This window comes from Equus caballus, chromosome 30 (genome assembly GCF_041296265.1).
Source record: "Equus caballus isolate H_3958 breed thoroughbred chromosome 30, TB-T2T, whole genome shotgun sequence".
In the NCBI taxonomy this organism is placed as follows: domain Eukaryota; kingdom Metazoa; phylum Chordata; class Mammalia; order Perissodactyla; family Equidae; genus Equus; species Equus caballus.
Window position 1 is genome coordinate 19,647,823 of NC_091713.1, and position 22,082 is coordinate 19,669,904.

General features: G+C 35.4%; 1 long non-coding RNA gene across 1 annotated transcript; it reads left to right on the forward strand.

Moving 5' to 3' along the window:
* Positions 1-7,739: 7,739 nt before the first annotated feature.
* On the forward strand, positions 7,740-10,922 carry LOC138921482 (uncharacterized). Its single transcript, XR_011434103.1, has 2 exons — positions 7,740-7,891; positions 8,961-10,922. It is a non-coding gene; the product is annotated as an uncharacterized lncRNA (long non-coding RNA).
* The last annotated feature ends 11,160 nt before the right edge of the window (positions 10,923-22,082 follow it).

A 22,082-nucleotide genomic window follows, 5' to 3' on the forward strand; every position in this document is an offset into this window, starting at 1 on the left:
ACCTAATTATTCTCATCAATAATTTAGGAAATGACTCCCTTTGTCTTAATTTTTTTTCTAAGTACAGTTTTTAGGCCAAGTCTAAAGGTCTTAAGTCAACTAAAAAGTCAGGTAGTTAATTTATCACTTGAATTTGATTCTTATAGACAAGTAGTTTCAGTGCATCCAAATACAAAACCGACTCACTATATTATTTGTTTATTCATGCTACTCTCTTTTTAAAAGTAGACTATAATTTAGAACAGTTTTAGATTTATAGAAAAATTGTAAAAATAGTGTAGAGACCTATCATATACTCCACACCCAGTTTCTCCTGTCATTGACATCTTACATTAGTATGGTTCATTTGTTAAAATTGATGAACAAATATTGATAGGTTACTATTATCTGAAACCCATAGTTTATTCAGATTCCCTTTACTTTTAACTAATGTCTTTTTTCTGTTCTAAGCTCATTTGGAATATCACACTGCAGCTCCTCTTGGCAGTGACAGTTTCTCAGATTTTGCTTGTTTTTGATGACCTTGACAGCTTTGAGGAGGAATGGTCAGGTGTTTTGTAGAATGTTCCTATATCAGAATTTGTTTGATGTTTTTCCTCATGATTAAATTGGAGATTTATTGTTGTCTGTTGATAGTGATATTGTTGATATTAACCTTGATTATCTGGCTGAGGTCATGTTTGTTAGGCCTCTCAATTGTAAAATTCTTCCCCCTTTTCGTTCTGTACTCTTTGGAAGGAAGTCACCATGCCCAGCTCACAGTTGAGGAGTGGAGATTTATGCTCTCTCTCCTTGAGGGTAGAGTAGCTACATAAATTGTTTGGAATTCTTTGTGGGAGATTTGTCTCTTCTCTCTCATCTATTTATTTATTCAATCATTTATTTATATCACTATGGACTCATGGCTATTTGTTTTCTGCTTTGGGTTATAATCCAATACTACATTATTTATTCCATTGCTTAAATTATTCCAGCTTTGGCCATTAGAAGTGCTTTCAGTTGGCTCCTGTCCTCCTTTGGCATACCCTTCATCAATTTATTTTTTTTTGAGCACTTCTTTATGTTCTGGTATTACAAAATCTTCAGGATCATCTTGTATATTTTCTGCCCCAGTCATAGAATCAACAATTTCTTCAAGAAGCACTGGTTCCTTTAATTGCAGAATGGTATTAGAAACCAAGATCTGGGTGCTAGGTGTATTCTTTGCTATTAGAAAGTCTTTACTTCTAGGCTTTATCAGCTAATAGGGTAAGGAAATATATATATGTGAATACTAACCCATGTATAGACACCTACCTATAAATATTTCTGAATATAACCATCTGTATCTATATTAAGCTTAACATGAGTTCATAGTGATGTCTCCAACACTAATCATTACCACATGGATCATTCTAGACTTTCTTCTTACTTATCTGTAAAATCCCACTCCAACAGTGAGACACCTGGTCCCCACCATCCACTATCCATTTTCTTAATTGCCCAGTCCCAGTATACGTGGATAAGAGTATTAAAATTGTTGATTCATACCCCCACGGAAAACAACTTAATTGAGCAGAGTTCAGTGATTATGTGTAGTTCCTTTTGTCTCTAGTTGTAGGGACTCAAATAATTTCCAGAGTTACTGAGGTCAGTACTAATCTACAGTGGGGTTGTGTCATACATTCGTAATATAATTTGATTCACTTATCATAGTCTGCAGACCTTTCTGGACTTGCTGACCTCCTAAATGACTTTTAAAAAATTTGTCTACATTAAGGTTTATTCTTTGTGCTATAAACTTCTATGGGTTTTGACCAATGATAATGTCGTGTATCCGCCATTACAGTATCATACAGAGTACTTTCACTGCCCTAAAAAGCCTCTGAGTTTTACCTATTCAACCTTTTCCGCCTCCTCATAGACACCTGGCAACCACTGCTATTTTTATTGTATATAATTTTGCCATTAAAAATGTTATATAATTGAAATCATACAGTATGTAAGTTTGTCAGATTTGTTTCTTTCACTTAGCAATATAAATTTAAGGTTCATCCATGTCTTTTCATAGTTTGATAGTGCATTTAATTTTATCACAGAATGACATTTCATTTTATGGACATACCACAGTTTGTTTATCCATTTATCTATTGAAGGTCATCTTGGTTGCTTCCAATTTGGGGTAATTATGAATGAAGCTACTATAAACATTCATATGTCGTTTTTAGTATGGACATAATTTTGCAAATCAATTGGGTAAATACCTTGGAACTTGGTTGCTGGGTCATGTGATAAGACTATGTTTAGTTTTGTAAGAACTGCCAAACTGTCTTTTAAAGTGGCCCATCCTCCTAGCAATGAATGAGAGTTCCATTTGCTCCACCTCCTGCCAGCAATTGATATCGTCAGTTTTAAGATTTCAGCTATTTTAATATGCATAGTGATATCTCATTTTTGTCTTAGTTTGCAATTTTCTAATGACAAATGATGTTGAGTGGCTTTTTGTTTGCTTTTTCCCATTTTCTTTGGTGATATATCTTTTGCTCATTTAAAAAATTTTTTTTTTGTTTTCCTATTGTTTGAGTTTTAAGAGATGTTTTTGGTGGCTTTTAGATATGTCTTTTATCAGATATGTATATTACAAATATTTTCTCCAAGTCTGCAGCTTGTCTTTCCATAATCTTCTAGAAGTTTTACAATTCTGAATTTTACATTTAGGTTTTGATCCATTCTGAGTTAATTTCTGTGAAAAGTGTAAGATCTATGTCTAGATTAATTTTTTTACATATAGATGCCCATTTGTTCCAGCATTGTTTGTCGAAAAGATTATCCTTTCTCCATTGAATTGCCTTTGCTTTTTTGTCAAAGATCAATTGACTCTATTTGTATGGGTGTATTTCTGGGCTCTCTATCCTGTTCCATTGATCTCTGCATCTATTCTTTTGTCAGTAACACACGGTCTGGATTCCTGTGGCTTTATCATATGTTTTTTTCCTTCAGTATTTTGTTGGTTTTCCTGGTTCTTTCACCTTTCCATGTAAACTTTAGACTCTGTCTGTCAATATCTACAAAGTAGCTTGCTGGGATTTTGGTTGGAATTTTGTTGAATTAGTAGATCAAATTGGGATTGACATCTTAAAAATATTGCATTTTCTAATCCTTGAATATTGAATTTCTCTATTTAGCTCTTTGATTTCTTTCATCAGTTTTATAGTTTTCTGCATGTAGACCTGCTGCATACTTTGTTAGACCCACACTTTTCATTTTTTTGTGTGCTATTGTAAATGGTATTGTGTTTTTAACTTTAAATTCTATTTTTTTATTGCTGATATATAGGAAATCAATTGAATTTAGTATATTAAACTTGTATTCTGTGACCTTGATATAATCATTTATTAGCTCCAAGAAAAAATTTTTTTTTAAGGTTGGCACCTGAGCTAACATCTGTTGCCAGTCTTCTCTCTTTTTTTCTTCTTCTCCTCAAAGCTTCCCAGTGATAGTTGTATATTCTAGTTGTAAGTGCCTCTGGTTGTGCTACGTGGAACACTGCTTCAGCATGGCTTGATGAGTAGGGCCATGTCCCCACCCAGGATGTGAACGTGTGAAACCCTAGACCGCTGAAGCAGAGCACGCGAACTTAACCACTCAGCCACACGGCCTGCCTCCAAGAAAAATTTTTTAATCGATTCATAGGGGATTTCTACACAGATAATCATGTCATCTATGAACAAAGACAGTTTTATTTCTTCCTTCCCAATCTGTATATCTCTTATTTTCTTTTCTTGTCTCTTTGTACTAACTAGCTCTTTAGTATGATTTTGAAGAAGAGTGGTTAGAGAGGCCATCCTTGCCTTATTCCCAATCTCAGAGGGAAAGCATCAGTTTCTCACCATTACGTATTATATTAGCTTTCGGGTTTTTGTAGATATTCTTTATCAAGTCTAGGAAGTTTCTATCTATTTCTAGTTTGCTGAGAGTTTTATCATGAATTGTTGTTAAATCTTGTCAAATGCTTTTTCTGCATCAATTTATATGGTTATATGAGTTTTCTTCTTCAGCCTGTTGATGTGGTCGATTACATTAATTGATCTTGAGTGTTGAATCATCATTGCATACTAAGGATAAATCCCACTTAGTTATAGTGTATAAGTCTTTTTACACATTATGAGATTTAATTTGCTAATATTTTGTTGAGGATTTTTCCATTTATGGTCATGAGAGATATTGGTCTGTAGTTTTCTTGTAATGTCTTTATCTGGTTTTGGTATTAGGGTAATACTTGCTTCATAGAACAAGCTAGGAAGTGTTCCCTCTACTTCTATTTTCTGCAATAGGTTGTAGGATATTGATATAATTTCTTCCTTAAATATTTAGTATAATTCACCATTTGGATCTGGTACTTTCTTTTTTGCAAGTTTATTAATTATTGATTACATTTCTCTAATAGTTAGGGGCCTGTTCAGATTATCTACTTCTCCTTGTTTGAGTTTTGCTAATTTATATCTTTGAAGGAATTATTTTATTCATTGAAGTTATTTGTGAGCAGAGTTGTTTACAATATTCTTTTACTATCTTTTTAAGGTCATAGGATTTGTAGTGATGACTCCTCTTTCTTTTCTAACATTGATCATTTGTGTCTTCTCTCTTTTTTTCTTGTTAGATTAGCTAGAGATTCATCAAATGTTTTGATCTTTTCAAACAATCAACATTTGATTTCTTTGATTTTCTCTATTGTTTTCTTACTTTCAATTTTGTTGATTTCTGCTCTAGTTTTTTATATTATTTATTTTCTTCTACTTGCTTTAGGCTGATGTAGCTTTTCTTTCTCTAGTTTACGTAAGTGGAAACTTAGATTTTTACTTTAGATCTTTCTTCTTTTCTATATACGCATTTAATGCGATAAGTTTCTCTCTAGGCTCTGCTTTTGCTCCATCCCACAAATTTTGATAAATTGCATTTTCATTTTCATCTAGTTCAAAATATCTTAAAATTTCTTTTGAGTCTGCTTTAATCCACGTGTTATTTGGAAGTGTGTTGTTTAATCTCCAGATATTTTGGGATTTTCCAGCTATCTTTCTATTATTGATTACTAGTTTAACATCATTGTGTCCTATGAAAATATTGTCTATGATTTATACTCTTTTAAATTTGTTATCGTATGTTTTCTAGCCCAGAATGTGATCTATCATGGTGAATGTTCCATGTGAGCTTGAGCAAAATGTGTATTCTGTTGGGGGTGGATGTAGAATTCTATAACTGTCAACTATATCAAGTTGATTGCCAGTGCTGTTCAGGTCAATTATATCCCTACTGATTTTCTGCTTGCTTGTTCTCTTCTGATTACTGGAAGAGGGGTGTTGAAGTCTCTATCTGTAACAGTGGATTTATGTATATCTCTTTGCAATTCTGTCAGTTTTTGCCACACATACTTTGACGCTCTGTTGTTAGACATAAACATGTTAAGGATTGTTATGCCTTATAGGAGAATTGACTCATTTATCATTATGTAATGATCCTCTTTAGCTCCAATAATTTTTCTTGTTTTGAACTCCACTTTTTTGAAAAAATAATAATTTCAATAATAATAAAAAAGCCACTCCAGCTTTTTATCAGTTAGTGTTAGCATGACATATCTTTCTCCACTCTTTTCTTTTAAGCTTTCTTTGTCTTTATATTTTAAGTGGAGTCTTTGGACAATATATAGTTGGGCCTTGATTTTTATCCACTCTGACAATCTCTGTCTTTTGGTATATTTAGACCATTCACATTTAAAGTGATTATTGATATAGTTGGATTAATATCTACCATGTTTGTTACTGTTTTCTAATCATTACACTTATTCTTTGTTTCTTTTTTCCCCTTTTTTTCTATTTTCTCTGATTTTAATTAAGCATATTATGTTATTCCTTTTTTTTTTTTTTTTTGACCAGCCCCTATGCTATTCTATTTTTTTCTTTCCTAACATATTGGTTATATTTTTCTTTTTAGATTTTTATAGTTTTTCTGGAGTTTGCAAAGTACATTTAAAGTTAGCCTAAGTCCATATGCTGTTTCATCTCTAGTACAGGCACCATATTATAATGTAGTTTCAGCTTCTCTCTCCTGTCCGTATCCCTTGTAACACTGATTTAATTCATTTCGCTTATCCATATGCTACAGTCACTCAATACATTGTTACTATTATTATTTTAAACAAGTAGATATCTTTTAGATCAACTGAGAATAAGAAAAATTAAACCCATTGTTTTACCTTTATTTACTCCTCTCTAATGCTTTTCCTTTATGTAGATATAAGTTTCTCCCTAAAGAACTTCCTTTAACATTTCTTGTAGTGTCCATTGGTGGTTTTGAATTCCTTTGGGTTTTGTTTGCCTAAGAAAGTTGTCATTTTTTTTTCATTTTGAAGTATTTTACTGAATATAGAATCCGAGGTTGGTGGTTCTTGGTTTTCAATACTTAAATATTTCACTCCACTCTCTTTTTCCTTGTATGGTTTTGATAAGAAGTTCACTGTGATTCTTATTTTCGTTCCTCTGTAGATATGGTATTCTTTTCTCTGACTTATTTTAAGACTTTATCTTGTCTCTGGAATTCTGCAGCTTGAATATGATACGCCTATGTGTATACTTTTTTTTTTTAGTATTTTTCCTGCTTGGTGTTCCCTGAGCCTCCTGGATCTGTGGTTTGGTGTGCTCATTAATTTTAGAAAATTATCAGTCATTGTTACCTCAAGTATTTCTCTACTCTGTTTTCTACTTCTTCTCCTTCTGGCATTCCAATTACACATTATTAGATCCTTTGAAATTGTCCCACAATTCTTTGATGTTCTGTTCTTCTTTCTTTTTCCATTCCTTTTTTTCTTTCCATTTTAGTTTGGGATGTTTCTACTAACATATCTTCAAGCTAACTGATTCATTTCTCAGCTGTGTCCAGTCTTCTGATAAGCCTATCATAGGCATTATTTATTTCTGCTTCAGTTTTATTCTTTTGTCTTGAAAAAAGAAAACTGGGCTAACAGCTTAGGAGTGGCTCCCACTATTGAAGGACAGGATCTCTAGCACTTCCTTTGATTCTTAGAGTTCCCATCTTTCTGCTTATGTTACCCACTTATTTTTGTACATTGTCATTTTTCCCCCATTAGATCACCTAACATATATTTTTTATTGAGGTAACATTTGTTTATAACATTATATAAATTTCAGATGCACATCATTATATTTCAACTTCTGTATAGACTATATTGTGTTCACCAGCAAAAGTCTACTTTCCATCCATCACTGTACAAATGTCTCCCTTTACCCTTTTCCCCCTCCTCTCCTCCCTCTGGTAACCACCAATATGTTCTCTATATCTATGTGTTTGTTTGTTATTGTTGTTTGTTTTTTAATCTTCTACTTATGAGTGAAATCATACTATATTTGTCTTTCTTCATCTGACTGACTTTGTTTAGCATAATACCTTCATGGTCCATCCATGTAGAACCCTTAACATATTAATCATACTTATTTTAAATTCTCTGTCTGGAAATTTCAAAATCTGTATCATGTCTGAATCTGTTCCTCTATTGTTTTAGACTTGTTTGTCTCTTCATATTGTGTGTATGTGTGCTTTTTTCCTGTTTTTTAACCTTCTAGCATGCCTTATAATGTTTTGTTAAAAGCCAAAAATGATGTACCAGGTAATAGGAACTTAAATAAATAGGCCTTTAGTGTTAATGTGGCTAGGTGTTGAGCTATGTTTAATGTTTGCTATATTTGTAGATGGCAGAGGCTTTGAATTCTTCAAGTGTCCCTATTTTTGTCTCTCCTGCTGTTTTTAAGCTTCCCCAAGAACTCCTCCTGAAATAAAGCCTCTATCTTACAGCTCTTTCACCTATAATTCACTGTTATACTAGAGCCCTGCAGCTGTGATGGTAAGATGTGGGGGAGGGAAAGAATTCTATAATCTTGTGATTCAATTTCACTTTTTTTTTGTGAGCCTGTGACCCTGCAGTATTACCCTCACAAGTGTTTCTTAGCTCTCCCCATCCACTCCTCTTAAGGGAAGAAGGAAGGCTTGATAGCGTGGAGTTGGGTAAGTCCCTGATAAATTTCTTTTCCCTGAAGAGGACTTTGTTATGGAGAATGTTTTGAGTGTATTTCAGAAAGGTTACTTTTCACCTTTCCCTGCTAGAGCCAAGGGGAGTGGTATTTTTTTATCTCTTCACCATGAGAACCTGGTGGGATTCCTGGAGGTAAAACTCACAAAAGTGTAGGGAGCTCTGTAAGACTTTAGCTCCCTGGGAGTTTCTCACTTCCATGCAAATTCTCATGAAGCCTCCAGAAATTTTTCAAAATTACCAACTATGGGTTTCTACCAATTCACGGCTCCTACTTTTGCTGAAGTAGGCTGTGATTCTTTGTCTTCATCCATCTCTCCTGATTTGGGGTGGTTGTTTGATTTTGGGTGGTGGTCTTTCCTCCAACCTCAATTCTCTGATGGGTCCAAGAAAAGTTCTCGGTTTTTAGTTTTTTCGTCCTTTTCCTTATTGTAAAGATGGGAGTGATGATTGCTAAGTTCTTTATGTGTTGGAGCTGAAACTGGAAGTCTCTCTGTTACTTTATTTTTAGAAGTTCTAGTCACTTTAAACCCTCAGCTAAATAATACTCAACATCTCTAGGGTACAGAATGAAATTATACCTCCTTACTATATTTTACTGTATTTCATATAAAACTTGGGTCATAAACATGAAATGACTTGCTCAGGCATCTCACGGTCAGTCAGTTGCTATTTTGGAGATACAGATCCCTAGTTTGGTGCCATTTCACTGATAACAATATGGTGTCTGCTTAAATTGAATTCAATTAAACACAGCTTATTTAAAAAATAGATTTCTATGTTATATACAGCTATTCAGGCCAGGGGAGTCAGGACCAGGATTAGAGTCTCAGGTAGGAATAGAGTAACCCTAACATCTTTTCCTTCTCCCACACTATTCTAGGCTTTCCTCTACGTGCTTGGCCATGGCTTTGGCCCTTAAGATAAGAGACTATGTGGACCAAAAGGAAGAAGTGAAAACGGAAGAACAGGGGGAATAAAGACTTGCAAGAAATGTTTTTTTATCTACCTACAAAGAAGTGAGAAAAAATAGCTTGGAGAAGCAGGTCTCGCCACTCTTGAATCCATTTTGATGATGTCTTTGTGTATCCTACAAAAAAAAAAAAAGTGCTATCTGAATGGTCAAGACCCTCATTTGGATATGGATGTCATCCTTGGTCCCCATAGTCAGTACAGTGCAGCCATATCTGGTGCTAACTGTCTGAGTTTAATCCTGGCTCCCCCACCTACATGCTGTGTGACTTTGGGCAAGTTATGTGAACTTTCTGTACCTTAACTCTTTCATCAATGAAATGCTCCTCAAAATGTTCTTGTATGGATTAGATGAATATATCTATATCTGTATTTCTGTGTTTGTTAGTAGTGCTTTGTATGTAGTAAGCACTTAACAAATGTTAACTGTTACTATAACCATTCCTTCTCCACTTCATACACATCAGTCCTATCTGTATCTCATAAGTTCAGTGGCTTTCTCTCCAGGACTCATTTTTAGCCTTCTTGAATGCAGATATATAACTGCAGGCTAAGAGAGAGATGGTTTTTTTCACCAGCTTTATACCCCACTTAAATTGTTGGCATCTAAATCCAACCTGAGACTTTTAAGTATTTTGCCAATTTACTGAGTCCAGCAAATAACTCCTCGTGCCTAGTGCCTACAGGGTGTGGTACAAGATGTGCCTTTCTGGTTTGGCATTGGTTCCCCTGATAACTCCTTCCACTCCCTACCCATTCAACCTTTCTCGTATATGAAATTATATTCTTTGGCCATTCATTTCACGTAATTGCAGCATTTAGTTTTGAGTCTGTGCCCAGAGGCCTGTGGGCAGTGGGCATGTTTAAGAAATCTAATAAATGAAGGGAAATAAATGTACAGAGTGAAAAGTAAATGGGCCAATACTATTCAGAGAAAAACCCCAAAGTGACTGCCTGCTTGCTAGAACAGGAATAATTTTAGAACAGGTCAGTAATGTAAACAAAGTTAATGAGAACATTTTGCTTAGTAAATATACTAGGTCTGTGCTTTCTACCTTTCTCCTGGGTCTTTGCTTCATAAGAGGAGTCTTACGACCCTTTTCTGGTGAATAAAGTGCCTTGACCAGAAGCCAAGGTGGTCAGCCTTTTGCTCCATTCAGCTCTCAGGTGACCAAGGCTATATGGAGGCTGTGGGGTAATTTAATTTTCCTTTACTAGCTCTTTTGAAAAAGATACTGTGAGTATTCAGTTTACACAAATGGGGGAGCTCTCAATCTGCTTTGTAAATCATTCTTTTCCTTTTGTTGACTTTGTCTCTGGATGTGTCTTGTTGGGCTCAGCTTATGTCCTCCTCCCTCCTCGATGTAATTAAGTGGCTCCCAGAACAGCTAGTCACATGGATACACTTTCATCTGGTTGGTCACACCAGGCTCAGAAAGCATTCATACCTGTGTCCTTCACTCATTTTACTAACTGATGTTTTAAAAATGCTATCTATCCATCCATCTATCCATCTATTCCGGAGAATTTTTACATATGGTTTGTTTCATTGATCTGACCCTTCTTGAGGAATAACTGTGGCTTATATTCTTAGACTCCTTTGCACTTGACAAAGAATATTCACACGTACAATGGTGGAAAGAGCCTGAAATTGATAGTTATATACCTGGTTCAAATCCTGTCTTTGCTGGTTGCTAGTTCTGTAATGTGAGGCAAATCATTTATCCTTTCTTAGCCTGAGATTTTCATGTGTTAAATGGAGACCATCATTATATATATGTATAGCATCCATGTAGGAATGTGTGATGAATATATTACAAAATGATGAGGTAATAAAGACAAACATTTTTATCTCCATTAAAAAAGGAGAAAATTGAGCATAGCAAGCACTGTTTCTGCCCTACCCATATGCCTTTCTCTTATGTGGGAAGGTACCTACAGATGGTTCTCCTGCACTGGGTCAGCCTCCTGGGTTTCTCTGCATGGGGGTGTCCTTTGACCTTTGGGTAGACCAGAAGTGCTTGAGAACTAACATTTGAAGAGAAACTTCCAATTAATGAGGGACAGGAGTAGGTGGTAAGTACCCGTGCTTCCTTGCCCTTTGGTGGGACAATTCTGAGCTGAGTTCTACACAGTCACACAGAGAGTTCTTGGTAGGGTAGGAGGGTGGATTGAGCCCCAGCTGCCCAGGGCAGTAAACCACTCACTAACATTTCCTTCCCTGTCCCTCTTCTCAACTAGTTTCTTGGGCTCACCCCATCTTTGATATGATTTTGAGATGACCCAGATAAGACAGCAAGACTCTCAGAGGTTAAGATGTTCATGCACAGTCACATAGCACTTGAGGGGCAGAGGTGTTATATGCCTTTTCTGCTGAAATACTCTCCATGGTGTTATGGGATTACACATGCAGGAGACTAAAAATCAATTTTATGCAATTTTTCATTGGAAAACATAGTGATTATTGAGAAAAAAAAACCCAACTTTTTTCCCCTTTACTTTTAGATTTATGAAGCATATTTTAAAAAGACAAGGGAAGAAGAATCTTGAGGTGAACAGATGAAAGTTGCACAGTCAATAAAAATGAGATCTGGGAAGTAAGGGAGGAACATCAGTTGAGACTTTGAAAAACTTCTGAAGCCATAGAAATAAATTTTAAAACAATTACCTTTATATTAGGAAGAACAATAAAAGAATGGCATTTCTGCTTGGGAAAGGTGGCCTAAAGTTAACCAAAGTAGAGAAGGCAGAACCATTTGAGTTTTTGTTTCTCTTTCCTTTGTTTTTCTTTAAAGAGAACTGTCTTCAAATGATAAAATTTGGCACTCACTTGCTTAAGATTAAATTGACACTTAAGTTTGGGGGGGAGCTACTAAGAGATCATTTAGCAGCTCACAATGCATTGCTGTCTCAGGCCTAGACATCATTCAACTTTGTATACTGGAAAAACGAGAAGATATGATAACAGAATCATTTCAATAATTATCAACTTACTGTGGAGACTTGGGGAAGTGCCAAAAGTTCTGACACATACATCTATAATACAGAAACTACAGACAGATACGTCTGAATTTTGTTCTAGATAAAAATTCTAAAGTGGATTGTTAGGATACAGTTATTTAATATTTAGAAAAAGGAGGTGGTCATCCCTACAAAGCAGGAAAGTTTTGCTGAAACACATTATCGCAATTAACCTTATTTTGAATTTGTGATTGCATTATTAGATGTAAATCAGGGGTGTGTTTTTGTGTAGTGAATATTGTTATACACAAGAGTGTACGTTGATTTTCACCTTCGTGTTGATTTGCAGTTTTGTTTGTTGATTAGTGTATTAATTGAAGTAATGTCAACTGAATGGCCTTCTCACTCAGTGGATTCAGAACTCATGAAACATGTCCTTAGGCTTTTAGTTCAAAGGAGGATTGCTATTTTTTGGTATCATTTAGTTTTGGAACAGGTTGATTTGTATGGTTTTGGTGTCAGGCCTCAGTTCAAATACTGGCTCCAACAGTTTTTAAGTAAATCAAGAAACTCTTAGTTTCCTTAGCTACAAAATGGGGAGAAAAAATAACAGTTATTTCATAGCGTTCTTTTGATGATTAGATGAAATAAAGTGTGTCAAAGAACGTCATAAATTATTATGCCTTATATAAATGATAGTGATTATTGCATTTTAACAAGACAGTGTCTAAATTTTCAATCATTATGAGAAAATCTACATCTAAAATCTAAATCCATTATGAGAAAATCTAGATACATTTCTGCTTACTTGTTTGGGTTGGAATAAAAATACAAAATATTGCCTCTCTTTAGAGAGAGTTTAATACTTTGCTAACTAGAAACTCAACTCCTTTTTAGATTAGGTCCAAAATTACCTCACTTGGTTGTTTTATGGAAAGGCTGCCTAGACAAGGGGTTGACAAACCACAGCCCATAGGATGAATGTTTTCTTAATAAAGTTAGGTGCGTTTTTTCGTGAGGAAGATTGTCCCTGAGCTAACATCTGTCACTAATCTTTGAGGAAGATTGTCCCTGAGCTAACATCTGTGTCTGTCTTCTTCTATTTTGTATATAAGACTCCACCACAGCCTGGCTTGACAAGTGGTGTGTGGGTCTGTACCCAGGATCCAAACCTGTGAACCACAGGCTGCTGAAGTGGAGCTTACAAGTGTAACCACTATGCAACCCATCTGGCCTCTAAATAAAGTTTTATTGGAACACAGCCATGCTCATTCACTGATGCATCGTGTGTGGCTGCTTCCAAGCTACAATGGCAGAGCTGAGTAGTTTTGACAGAAACCTTATGTCTCAAAAGTCAAAAATATCTACTATCTGGCCCTTTATAGAAAATGTGTGCCAGCTCCTGGCCTACAATAAAAAGTGTGTATGTAATGTGATATAGCCATATATAGCCATACTTAGGGAGGATATGGTTCAGCAAAGATAAGGAAATTCTGGAGTTTACAAGATAGAATAATCAGAATGGGAGCCCAAATATTAGAGACAGTGTGCACATTTTATCTATTGAAGTTACAAGGGAGTTGTTCATTTTTTTAAGCTTGTAGTCAGAGAACATAACACAAAAATCATGACTTTGGAGCTGATTTTAAAATGTTATTGGTGTTGGAATTCAAGGACTTGGTCTGAAGAACCACTTGGGGAGAGAGACTCCAAAGAGAAACTGAGTGTGCTTTGGGATTGCTTGGCTGAGATTTTCCTGTTTAACTTTGATGGAAGTCCTGGACCAGTGCTCTCATGAATCCAATCATTTGTGAGAGCTTAGGAAATTCTCTCTGCAGCTTCCAGAAGCTACAAGCTTATGCCGCTGAAAAAATATATTACTTGCAATAGTAGCTGCTTTGTACTAAGAGCCTGGCATACTGAACTTTGTGTAGTAATTTGGCTCAGTCATATTTGAAATAGGCAACTGCCTTTACTAAAATAAGAATCAATGTCATCCTGTGCCCTCAATATAGACTGTAGCCAAACCTTCTTCAAGAAGTTTCAAAATAATTCAACGCGTTTCCCTGAGCATTCCCAGGCAAGCAGGCTACTCTGACTTCTGATTCATTGGTCAAGACTAAATGGATATGTTAAGAAATGTATTTCCTAAGATTTTCAAACTGGCCAGAGATAGTGGTCTGGATAATGCTGGGAGCTTCACCATAATAAAGTTTTAATGGTAGACTTAGTGGTTTGTAAGTTAGAGCCAGTGAACTGTTAAATTATGATAACGAATCTCTAACTTTGAATTTATTATGTATTTTGGGGAGTGGGTAAGTGATTACTTTTTAAGTGTATAATTTTTGTGCTTGCAAAAATAAATTATATTTATGGATGTCCATCTACACTGTTTTTTGATGTTCAAGGTCACTGAATTGTATGAGCAGAAAAAGGGACAGCTTGAAGGAGTCTGTAGAGAGTGGCATTAACTAGGTCTAGAGAAATGTGTGAGCTTAAGATGAGTCTGGATAATCTGAAACTAAATCACAGAATTTTTAGAGTTTGGAGCATTTGTAATGATTATGTCAATCTTTTCCACTTTTAACCCCATTTTGTAGATGAAAAAACTGACGACAATGAAGTGATTTTGCTATAGTCATGCATCTACTTTCTGGAAGAGCATAGATTAGACTCTGACACTGAAGTTTAGTGCTGTTTTCTCCACACGCCATTCCTAAGCTGATTGAGAGGGAGTGTGCCTGTGAAGGAATTCAGTTAATGGGGTATGAACTGAGAGAACCATTTTGTATTAAATGAGTTTGGCCAATACTGAGGAAGCTTGAGACTGAGCAATGAGAAAGTGACAGTTTGAAATGTATCTGAGAGGAAAATTAGTGCCATATCAGAAACAATGTGGACAACTTTATGCCAGTGACTGATTGGAACTAGAAGATTTTTTTTAAGTCTCTTCACTTAGCAAATTCTTAACAGGCTAAAGGAAAAAGCAGATGCTCATAAACATGTCTGACATCCTAGAACCTGTCAAAATCCTGTCAGGAATGTGGCTAATGGAGCTCCTGACAAAGAGGCAGTAAATGAATGACATGGCTGACAGGGTTAGGATGTTAAAGGACATAGACTTTGTGAGAATTGACTTTTAAATAGAAGGAAAGAGATGACAATGATAGCATTTAGGATCTGTGTGTGGGAGTTAGAGTGTCATCATCATTTAACTTAATAATTTATCAATCTTATTATAGGTGAATAAATAACTTCACACACATTTATAAATGTCGTTAAGTCTGTGTCTAACCTGTGAAGGAAGATTTTTTGTACCTGCCAGCATGATGCCCTCTTCCTCAAATTAATCCTGGAGAAAAGAATATAAATAAACAGAGGAGAAACATGAACACCCAGAATGAATAAAGCCAAACAACAAAGAAACTTTGAGAACTTCCTGAGGGAACAGAAGACCGTTTGCACTGGTGCAGGTCAGCTGCAGCCGGAAGCCAAAGGCGTCTTGAGGTGGTTAGTGAAGCTTTTTCAATTCTGCTCTTGTCTTTCTCCATCTTTCCTCGGCCTTGCAGAGATGACCCTGGGTAATGGCAGGGCAACACAAAACCTTTGCTGGGGAAGGAGTTCATGAAAACAGGTGCTGACCGACCAGCTTACCTTCCTCCCATCTTTCTGACTCACAGGGCTCATGGATTAAAACCTAGGGAGACTGCCTCCTCCACAATGCATGTTCCCCTTGAGGTCTAAGGTGGAGTCCTGAAGTGTGGAGTTGCCTGATGAGTTCGCTACAAATCAGAGTAATTCATGGTGGTTTGGTGGTGCCCGGACATTCCACACTGAGGCTCATTCTCTCTTCTTTAACTCATCTAAACTGGGCAGAGTAGCTGATATCTTCATGAAAAGATGAGCTTCCAGGCCAAAATAACTAGATATCTGAGGGCTACATGTATCCTCTCAACTAGAAATATTAGAAGTTCTTAAATTTTAAGAATTTAAAATAAACATGATAAAAATACTTAAGCCATACATAAGACAAAATCATAATAAAAACAAAGTGGAAATATAAAGTATAAGTTTAAACGAAGAAAAATATATGAGATAAATAGGAGGGTAGATACAACTGAAAGATAAGCTAATGAACTGGAAGAGTAAATTGAGAAATTCTTCCAGAAGGCTGCAGACATGTATAAAGAAATAAAAAACAAACAAAAAAAGATAGTAAGTATGGCAAATAGAAGTATAAGTGCCAATATCAATATCTAGTCACAGGACACCCAGAAGAACAGCGAAGATGTATGGAAGGAAATAATCTGAAGAAATAATGGAGGTAAATTACTCAGACTTAAAGAAGAGAGAAGACCTCAGTTAGAAAGAGCTAATGGATTATCAAACATGAAAGAAAAGGAAAACCCAGACCGATACATATTATGATAATATCCAAGAACATTAAGTACAAAGAAAAAATTCCTTTATTGTTTCTAAAAGTTTTCTAAAGGAGTCTACAAGCTTCCAGAAAGAAAGTGAAAATCATCTAAAAATAAACAGCAGTCAGATTGGTATCAGACTTTTAAATGACAACACTGGATGCAAGAAAACAATGAAGTAACATTTTTAAGATATTGAAAGAGAATAACTTTGAATATAGAGTTTTACATCCAGCAAAATTGCCATTCAAATGTAATGAGTAATAAAAATACCCCCAGGTCTGGAAGGCCTCAAACAATTTGGCTTATGAAAGCACACGTTGAATATACTTTTTGGAAAAGTATTCATTTCAGAAGAGAAACACATTCAGAAGATTGTGCAACAGATATGTTAAAAGCGAGAATGATAAAATATTTTGGGATCTTAGGCTCTATTAATGTGATGTGGAGTGTGGATGGTGGGACACCAAGGGACTTTGTGAGCCTGCCAGACCACTTTTCTATTTGGGGAGAAGAGATAGATCTTGTTAGGCTGATTTCATTAGTTTTCTAGGGCTGCCATAACAAAGCACTATAAACCAAGTGGCTTAAACGATGGAAATTCATTTTCTCACAATTCTGGAGGCTAAAGTCCCAGACCAAGGTGTCAGCAGGTTTGGTTTCTTCTGAGGTCTCTCTTCTTGGCTTGTACATGGCCAACTTCTCCCTGTGTCTTCACACGGTTTTCCTCCTGTGTGCAAGCATGTCTATGTCCTAATCTCCTCTTCTTATGAGGACACCAGTCAGATTGGTCTAAGGCCACTCTAATTACCTCATTTTGCCTTAACTACCTCTTTAAAGATGCTATCTCCAAATACAGTCACATTCTGAGGTCCTAGGGGTTAGGACATCAACACATGAATTTTGGGAACATACAATTCAGCCTATAATACTGATATTCTCCCAGCACACACTCATAAGCATACTAGCCAATGATTGTTTTGATTGTTTGATGTCAGGGCCATTAGAAGTTGCTATATATTTTAATATCAACTCTAGATATTGAAAATTTAAGAAATAAATAAGAGCAAATAGTTGTGTGCATGGGTTAAGAACTATCACATAAGAACAAAAATAGAATGTATGTCTTTTAAATCAGAAGGAAAAATAAATTGATCTATTCAAAGAAAGCAGAAAGCAGAAATAGAGGCCAAAAATGTAGTAAATGAAAAAACAAATATAAGTAAAAAGAAAAACAAAAAAAATAATTACATTAAATGTAAATGGGTAAAACATATTTATTGAGACTCAATTGGATTTTAAAAAGATACAATAGGAAGCTGATTTCAAAAGATATATTGAAATAAAGGATACAAAAAGATAAAAAATGAAATAAAAAACACATCTGGAAAATATGAATTGAAAGAAATCTGGAGTAGACATTTTAAGAACTGACAAAATAAAACAAAAGGAACAAAGAAGGATAATAACATACAGTAAATGGAGCAGTAGGACAGAAGGATATAGCTATTTTGATCTATTATGCACCTAATAACACAGCTGTAAATAATATCAAGCACCAAGAAGCAGAATTTCAGGAAGAAATAGATAAATCATCAGGTGTGGCTGAAGATTTTACACACACCTCTCAAAAGCTCATACATCAAGCACATGCATGAGTCTCCCCCCCACCCCCTGCAAATAGCAGCAGGATCAAAGACCTGAGCAACACAATACAATAAATAAGCTCTTGATAATATAGAGAAATATATATGTATGAATTTCTACATCCAACTGAGAATACACATTATTTATAAGGGCACATGGAACATTTACAAGAATAGACTATAAATCAATTTCATTGCCTGAGTCCTCTGACCATAGTTCTCTCAATTTTATATGCAATAAAATGAAACATTAATGACCAAAACAATAGCTAAAACATAGCTCATATATTTGGAAACTAAGTATTTCAAAATCATCCACACGTTAAAAATGAAAACATTATCTGTCAAAATTTGTGAATGCAGTTAAGCAGAAAAATTTATAGCTTTAAAAATAACATGAAACTACAAAGATTAAAAGTAAGCGGGCTAAGTTTTCAGCTCATGAAGTTGAAAACATAGAGAGCAAACCCAAAAAAACAAGAAGGAAGGAAATGGTAAAGATAAAAGTAGACATCATGAAAATCAAGAAGAGAGGAACAATAGTGAAGATTAACAGAACCAAAAGCTGATTCTTTGAAAAGATTGACAAAGTAGATCTCTGATAAGATTACTCAAGAAAAATAAGAAGCAAATAAACAAGATACACAATGAAAAAGTGACATAATTGTAAATACAACAGAGATTTGAAGCAGACACATTTGAGAACTAGAGGAAATAAATACATTTCTAGAAAGATATAAAATGCTAAAATTGTCACAAGAAGAGAAAACTTGAAGAGACCAAACAAATAATAAATTATGGTTCTCAAATAATCATCCAACTTCAACAGTAATAAGCAAGCAAAAAAACTCCTCAGGTTCCAAAGATTAATTTTACCCAAATTTCAAGGAAGAGTAAATTCTGTATTATACTAGCTGTTACAGAAAATACAGAAGGATAAAAAATTGCCTACCTGATTTTTCGAAGTTTTATTGAGGTATAATTTACACATTGAAAATGTACAATTTGATTTCTAATAAAGTTTTACAGTTTTGTAGCTATCACTACAATTGCATTTCAGAACCAACAATCATCACCCAAGAAATTTCTTTCATGCCTACAGTCAATTCCAACTCCAACCACAGTCCAGGACAACCTGTGATCTGCTGTTTCTAAAGTTTTATCTTTGGTAGAGATTTCATACACAGACGTACAACACTTAATGATGGAGATATGTTCTGAGAAATTTGCTGTTAGGAGATTTTACCGTTGTGTGAGCATGATAGAGTGTACTCACAAACCTAGATGGTATAGCCTACTACACAACCAGGCTGTATGGTACTAATCTTATGGGACCACCATCGCATATACAGTCCATCCTTGACTGAAACGTTATGTGGCACGTGAATGTAAATGGAATCATACAATATGCAGCTTTTTTTATGTGTGTTTAATGTTTTTGAGGTTCATCCATACTGTTGCTTCTATCACTCATTCATTCCTTTTTTATTGCTGAATAATATTGCTGTCTACTGTATTAGTGTCCTAGGGCTGGTGTAACAAATTACATGTGGCTTACACAATAGAAATTTATTATTTTGCGGTTCTAGAGGCTGTAAGTCTGGAATCAGGGTGTTGGTCAGGCCTTGCTCTCTCTGAAGCCTTATGGGAAGGATTTTTCCTTGCTTCTTCCAAGCTTCTGAAGGGTGCTGGCAGTCCTTGGCATTCCTTGGTTTGTGGCAGCATAAGTCCAATCTCTGCTTCCATCTTCACATGACCATATTCCCTCTGTGTCTGTATCCAAATTTCTCTCTTTTTATAAGGATATCCTTCATAGGATTACGGCCTACCCTAATCAAGTGTAACCTTCCTGAACTTGATCATCTGAGAAGACTCCAGTTCCAAAAAAGGTCACATTCACTTGTTCAGAGTGGGTGTGAATTTTGGGGGACCCTATTTAACTCAGTACACATGCATGTACCACATTTTCTTATTCATTCTTGCTTCGAGTTTGGGCTATTACAAATATCCTTGCAGAAATCTTTGTGTGGATATACGGTTTCATTTCTCTTGAGTTGATATCTAGAAGAGGAATTGTTGGCTTACATGATGTGTATATTTAACTTTTTAAGAAATGGCCAAAATATTCTAGTTTATACACATAATTGCCATACCTGGTATTGTCATTCTTTTTGGATATAGCCATTCTAATGAGCGTAAAATTCTCGTTATTTTAATTTGCATTGTCCTAATGATTAATGATGTTGAGCAGCTTTTCATGTGCTCATTAGTTATTCATATAGATATTCTTTGATGCAATATCTATTCAAATATTTGCCTATTTTCTAATTAGGTTGTTAGTCCTTTTATATTGAACTGAAAGTTTTCTTTATATATTCTGAACACAAGTCCTTTGTCAGATATGTGATTTGAAAATATTTTTTCATTCTGTGATTTGTTTTCTTAACTTTATTTTGAAGAACAAAACTTAGCTTTTGATGAAGTCAAAATTACCATTTTTTTTCTTTTATGGCTCAGTTTTCGTATCATATCTAAGACCTTTTTACCTAACTAAGGTCACAGAGATTTTCTCCTATGTTTCCTTCTAGAAGTTTTATAGTTCAAGCTCTTATATCTAGGACTATGATACGTTTGAGTTAGTTTTTCTGTATGATGTGAAGTAAGGGCTTAATTTTTTTTTGCATGTGGATATTCAATTATTCCAGCATCAGTTTTGAATAGCCTATCCTTACCCCATTGAATTGACTTGGAACCTTTATAAAAAATCAATTGACTATAAATTAAAGGTTTATTTCTGTTCATCAACGTGTATATCTATCTTTAGGGCATACCATACTGTCTCGACCACTGTGGCTTTGTCTTCTGAAGTATGACTGATATACCCAGAGACAGGGATTATGGGTGAGGAACTCATAAGTAAGGGAAATGAATGAATAGCTGGGGGTTGCCCTTTTTCTCTCTCTTTTCCTGAATCCCAATAATCTAGTCACAAAGGCCGGGCATTGGATTGGCTCAGGATCTGTCCTGGACTCATCATAAGCTGGCATGAGTCTTAGGGGAAGGAAAGAAGCAACTTTGGCAGCAATAGGTCAAGAAGAGATATGAGGATGGGGCATCTGATATGGGAGCAGGTGGCTTTCCATGTTAGAAAGGATCAGGAAACCGCATCTCCATGGAGACGACTCAGGAGAGTGATGGAGAGCACCAGTTGTGATAGATATAATATGTACCACCACATGTAACCAAGTAAGATATAGTACCATGCCAGTGAGACCCAAGTATTGAAACTTAGCTCCAATATGGTTCACAAAGCTGGAAAAACTCTCTTACAGACAGAAGGCGATCCGATGCTGTTGATCACAGAGGGGATCAGCTAAGAAGGTATGAATGAGATCCTGCCAATTCTGCCCCTAATATTCAAAAAGTAAATCTCTGTCTTATTGCTAAAGGTCTATGGTCTCCTTTCCTCCTCTAACCCTCTCCCTTTAGTTTCCTTCCTTCCTGCCTACCTGCCTATCTTGTTCCACAAAATATTTGAGGTAATTATTGAAGGAAAACACAAATTTTTCATTTCCTGATTCTAGGGACTACCAAAAAGGGTTATTCAGTATGTAGAACAATCATCAGTGGAGATGAATTCTAGCTTCCTATCCTTGCTGGGGTCTTTCATAGGACAAGGATTTTGTAGTACAGCTTCCAGAAGTGCCTCAGCATTTTCATATTGAACTTTTTCCTCTCAAGTCATCACCCATTCTAGATGGAGAGTGGCTATCCATTTTATGTCCTAACTTGGTGATTCTCCAATTTGTTCCAGAGGCAGAGCCCTTGGAAATCATGGAAACTTTGGCAATTCCCCATGCTTTTTATGGAACAGTGTCAGATAACATATATTTATTTTTACCATGTGACTGAGGATTGATGTGACTATTATATATTTTTAAATAATAAAATCACAATCATAAGCACACATTTCCACCAAAACAAACAAATTATTGAAGTAATTGA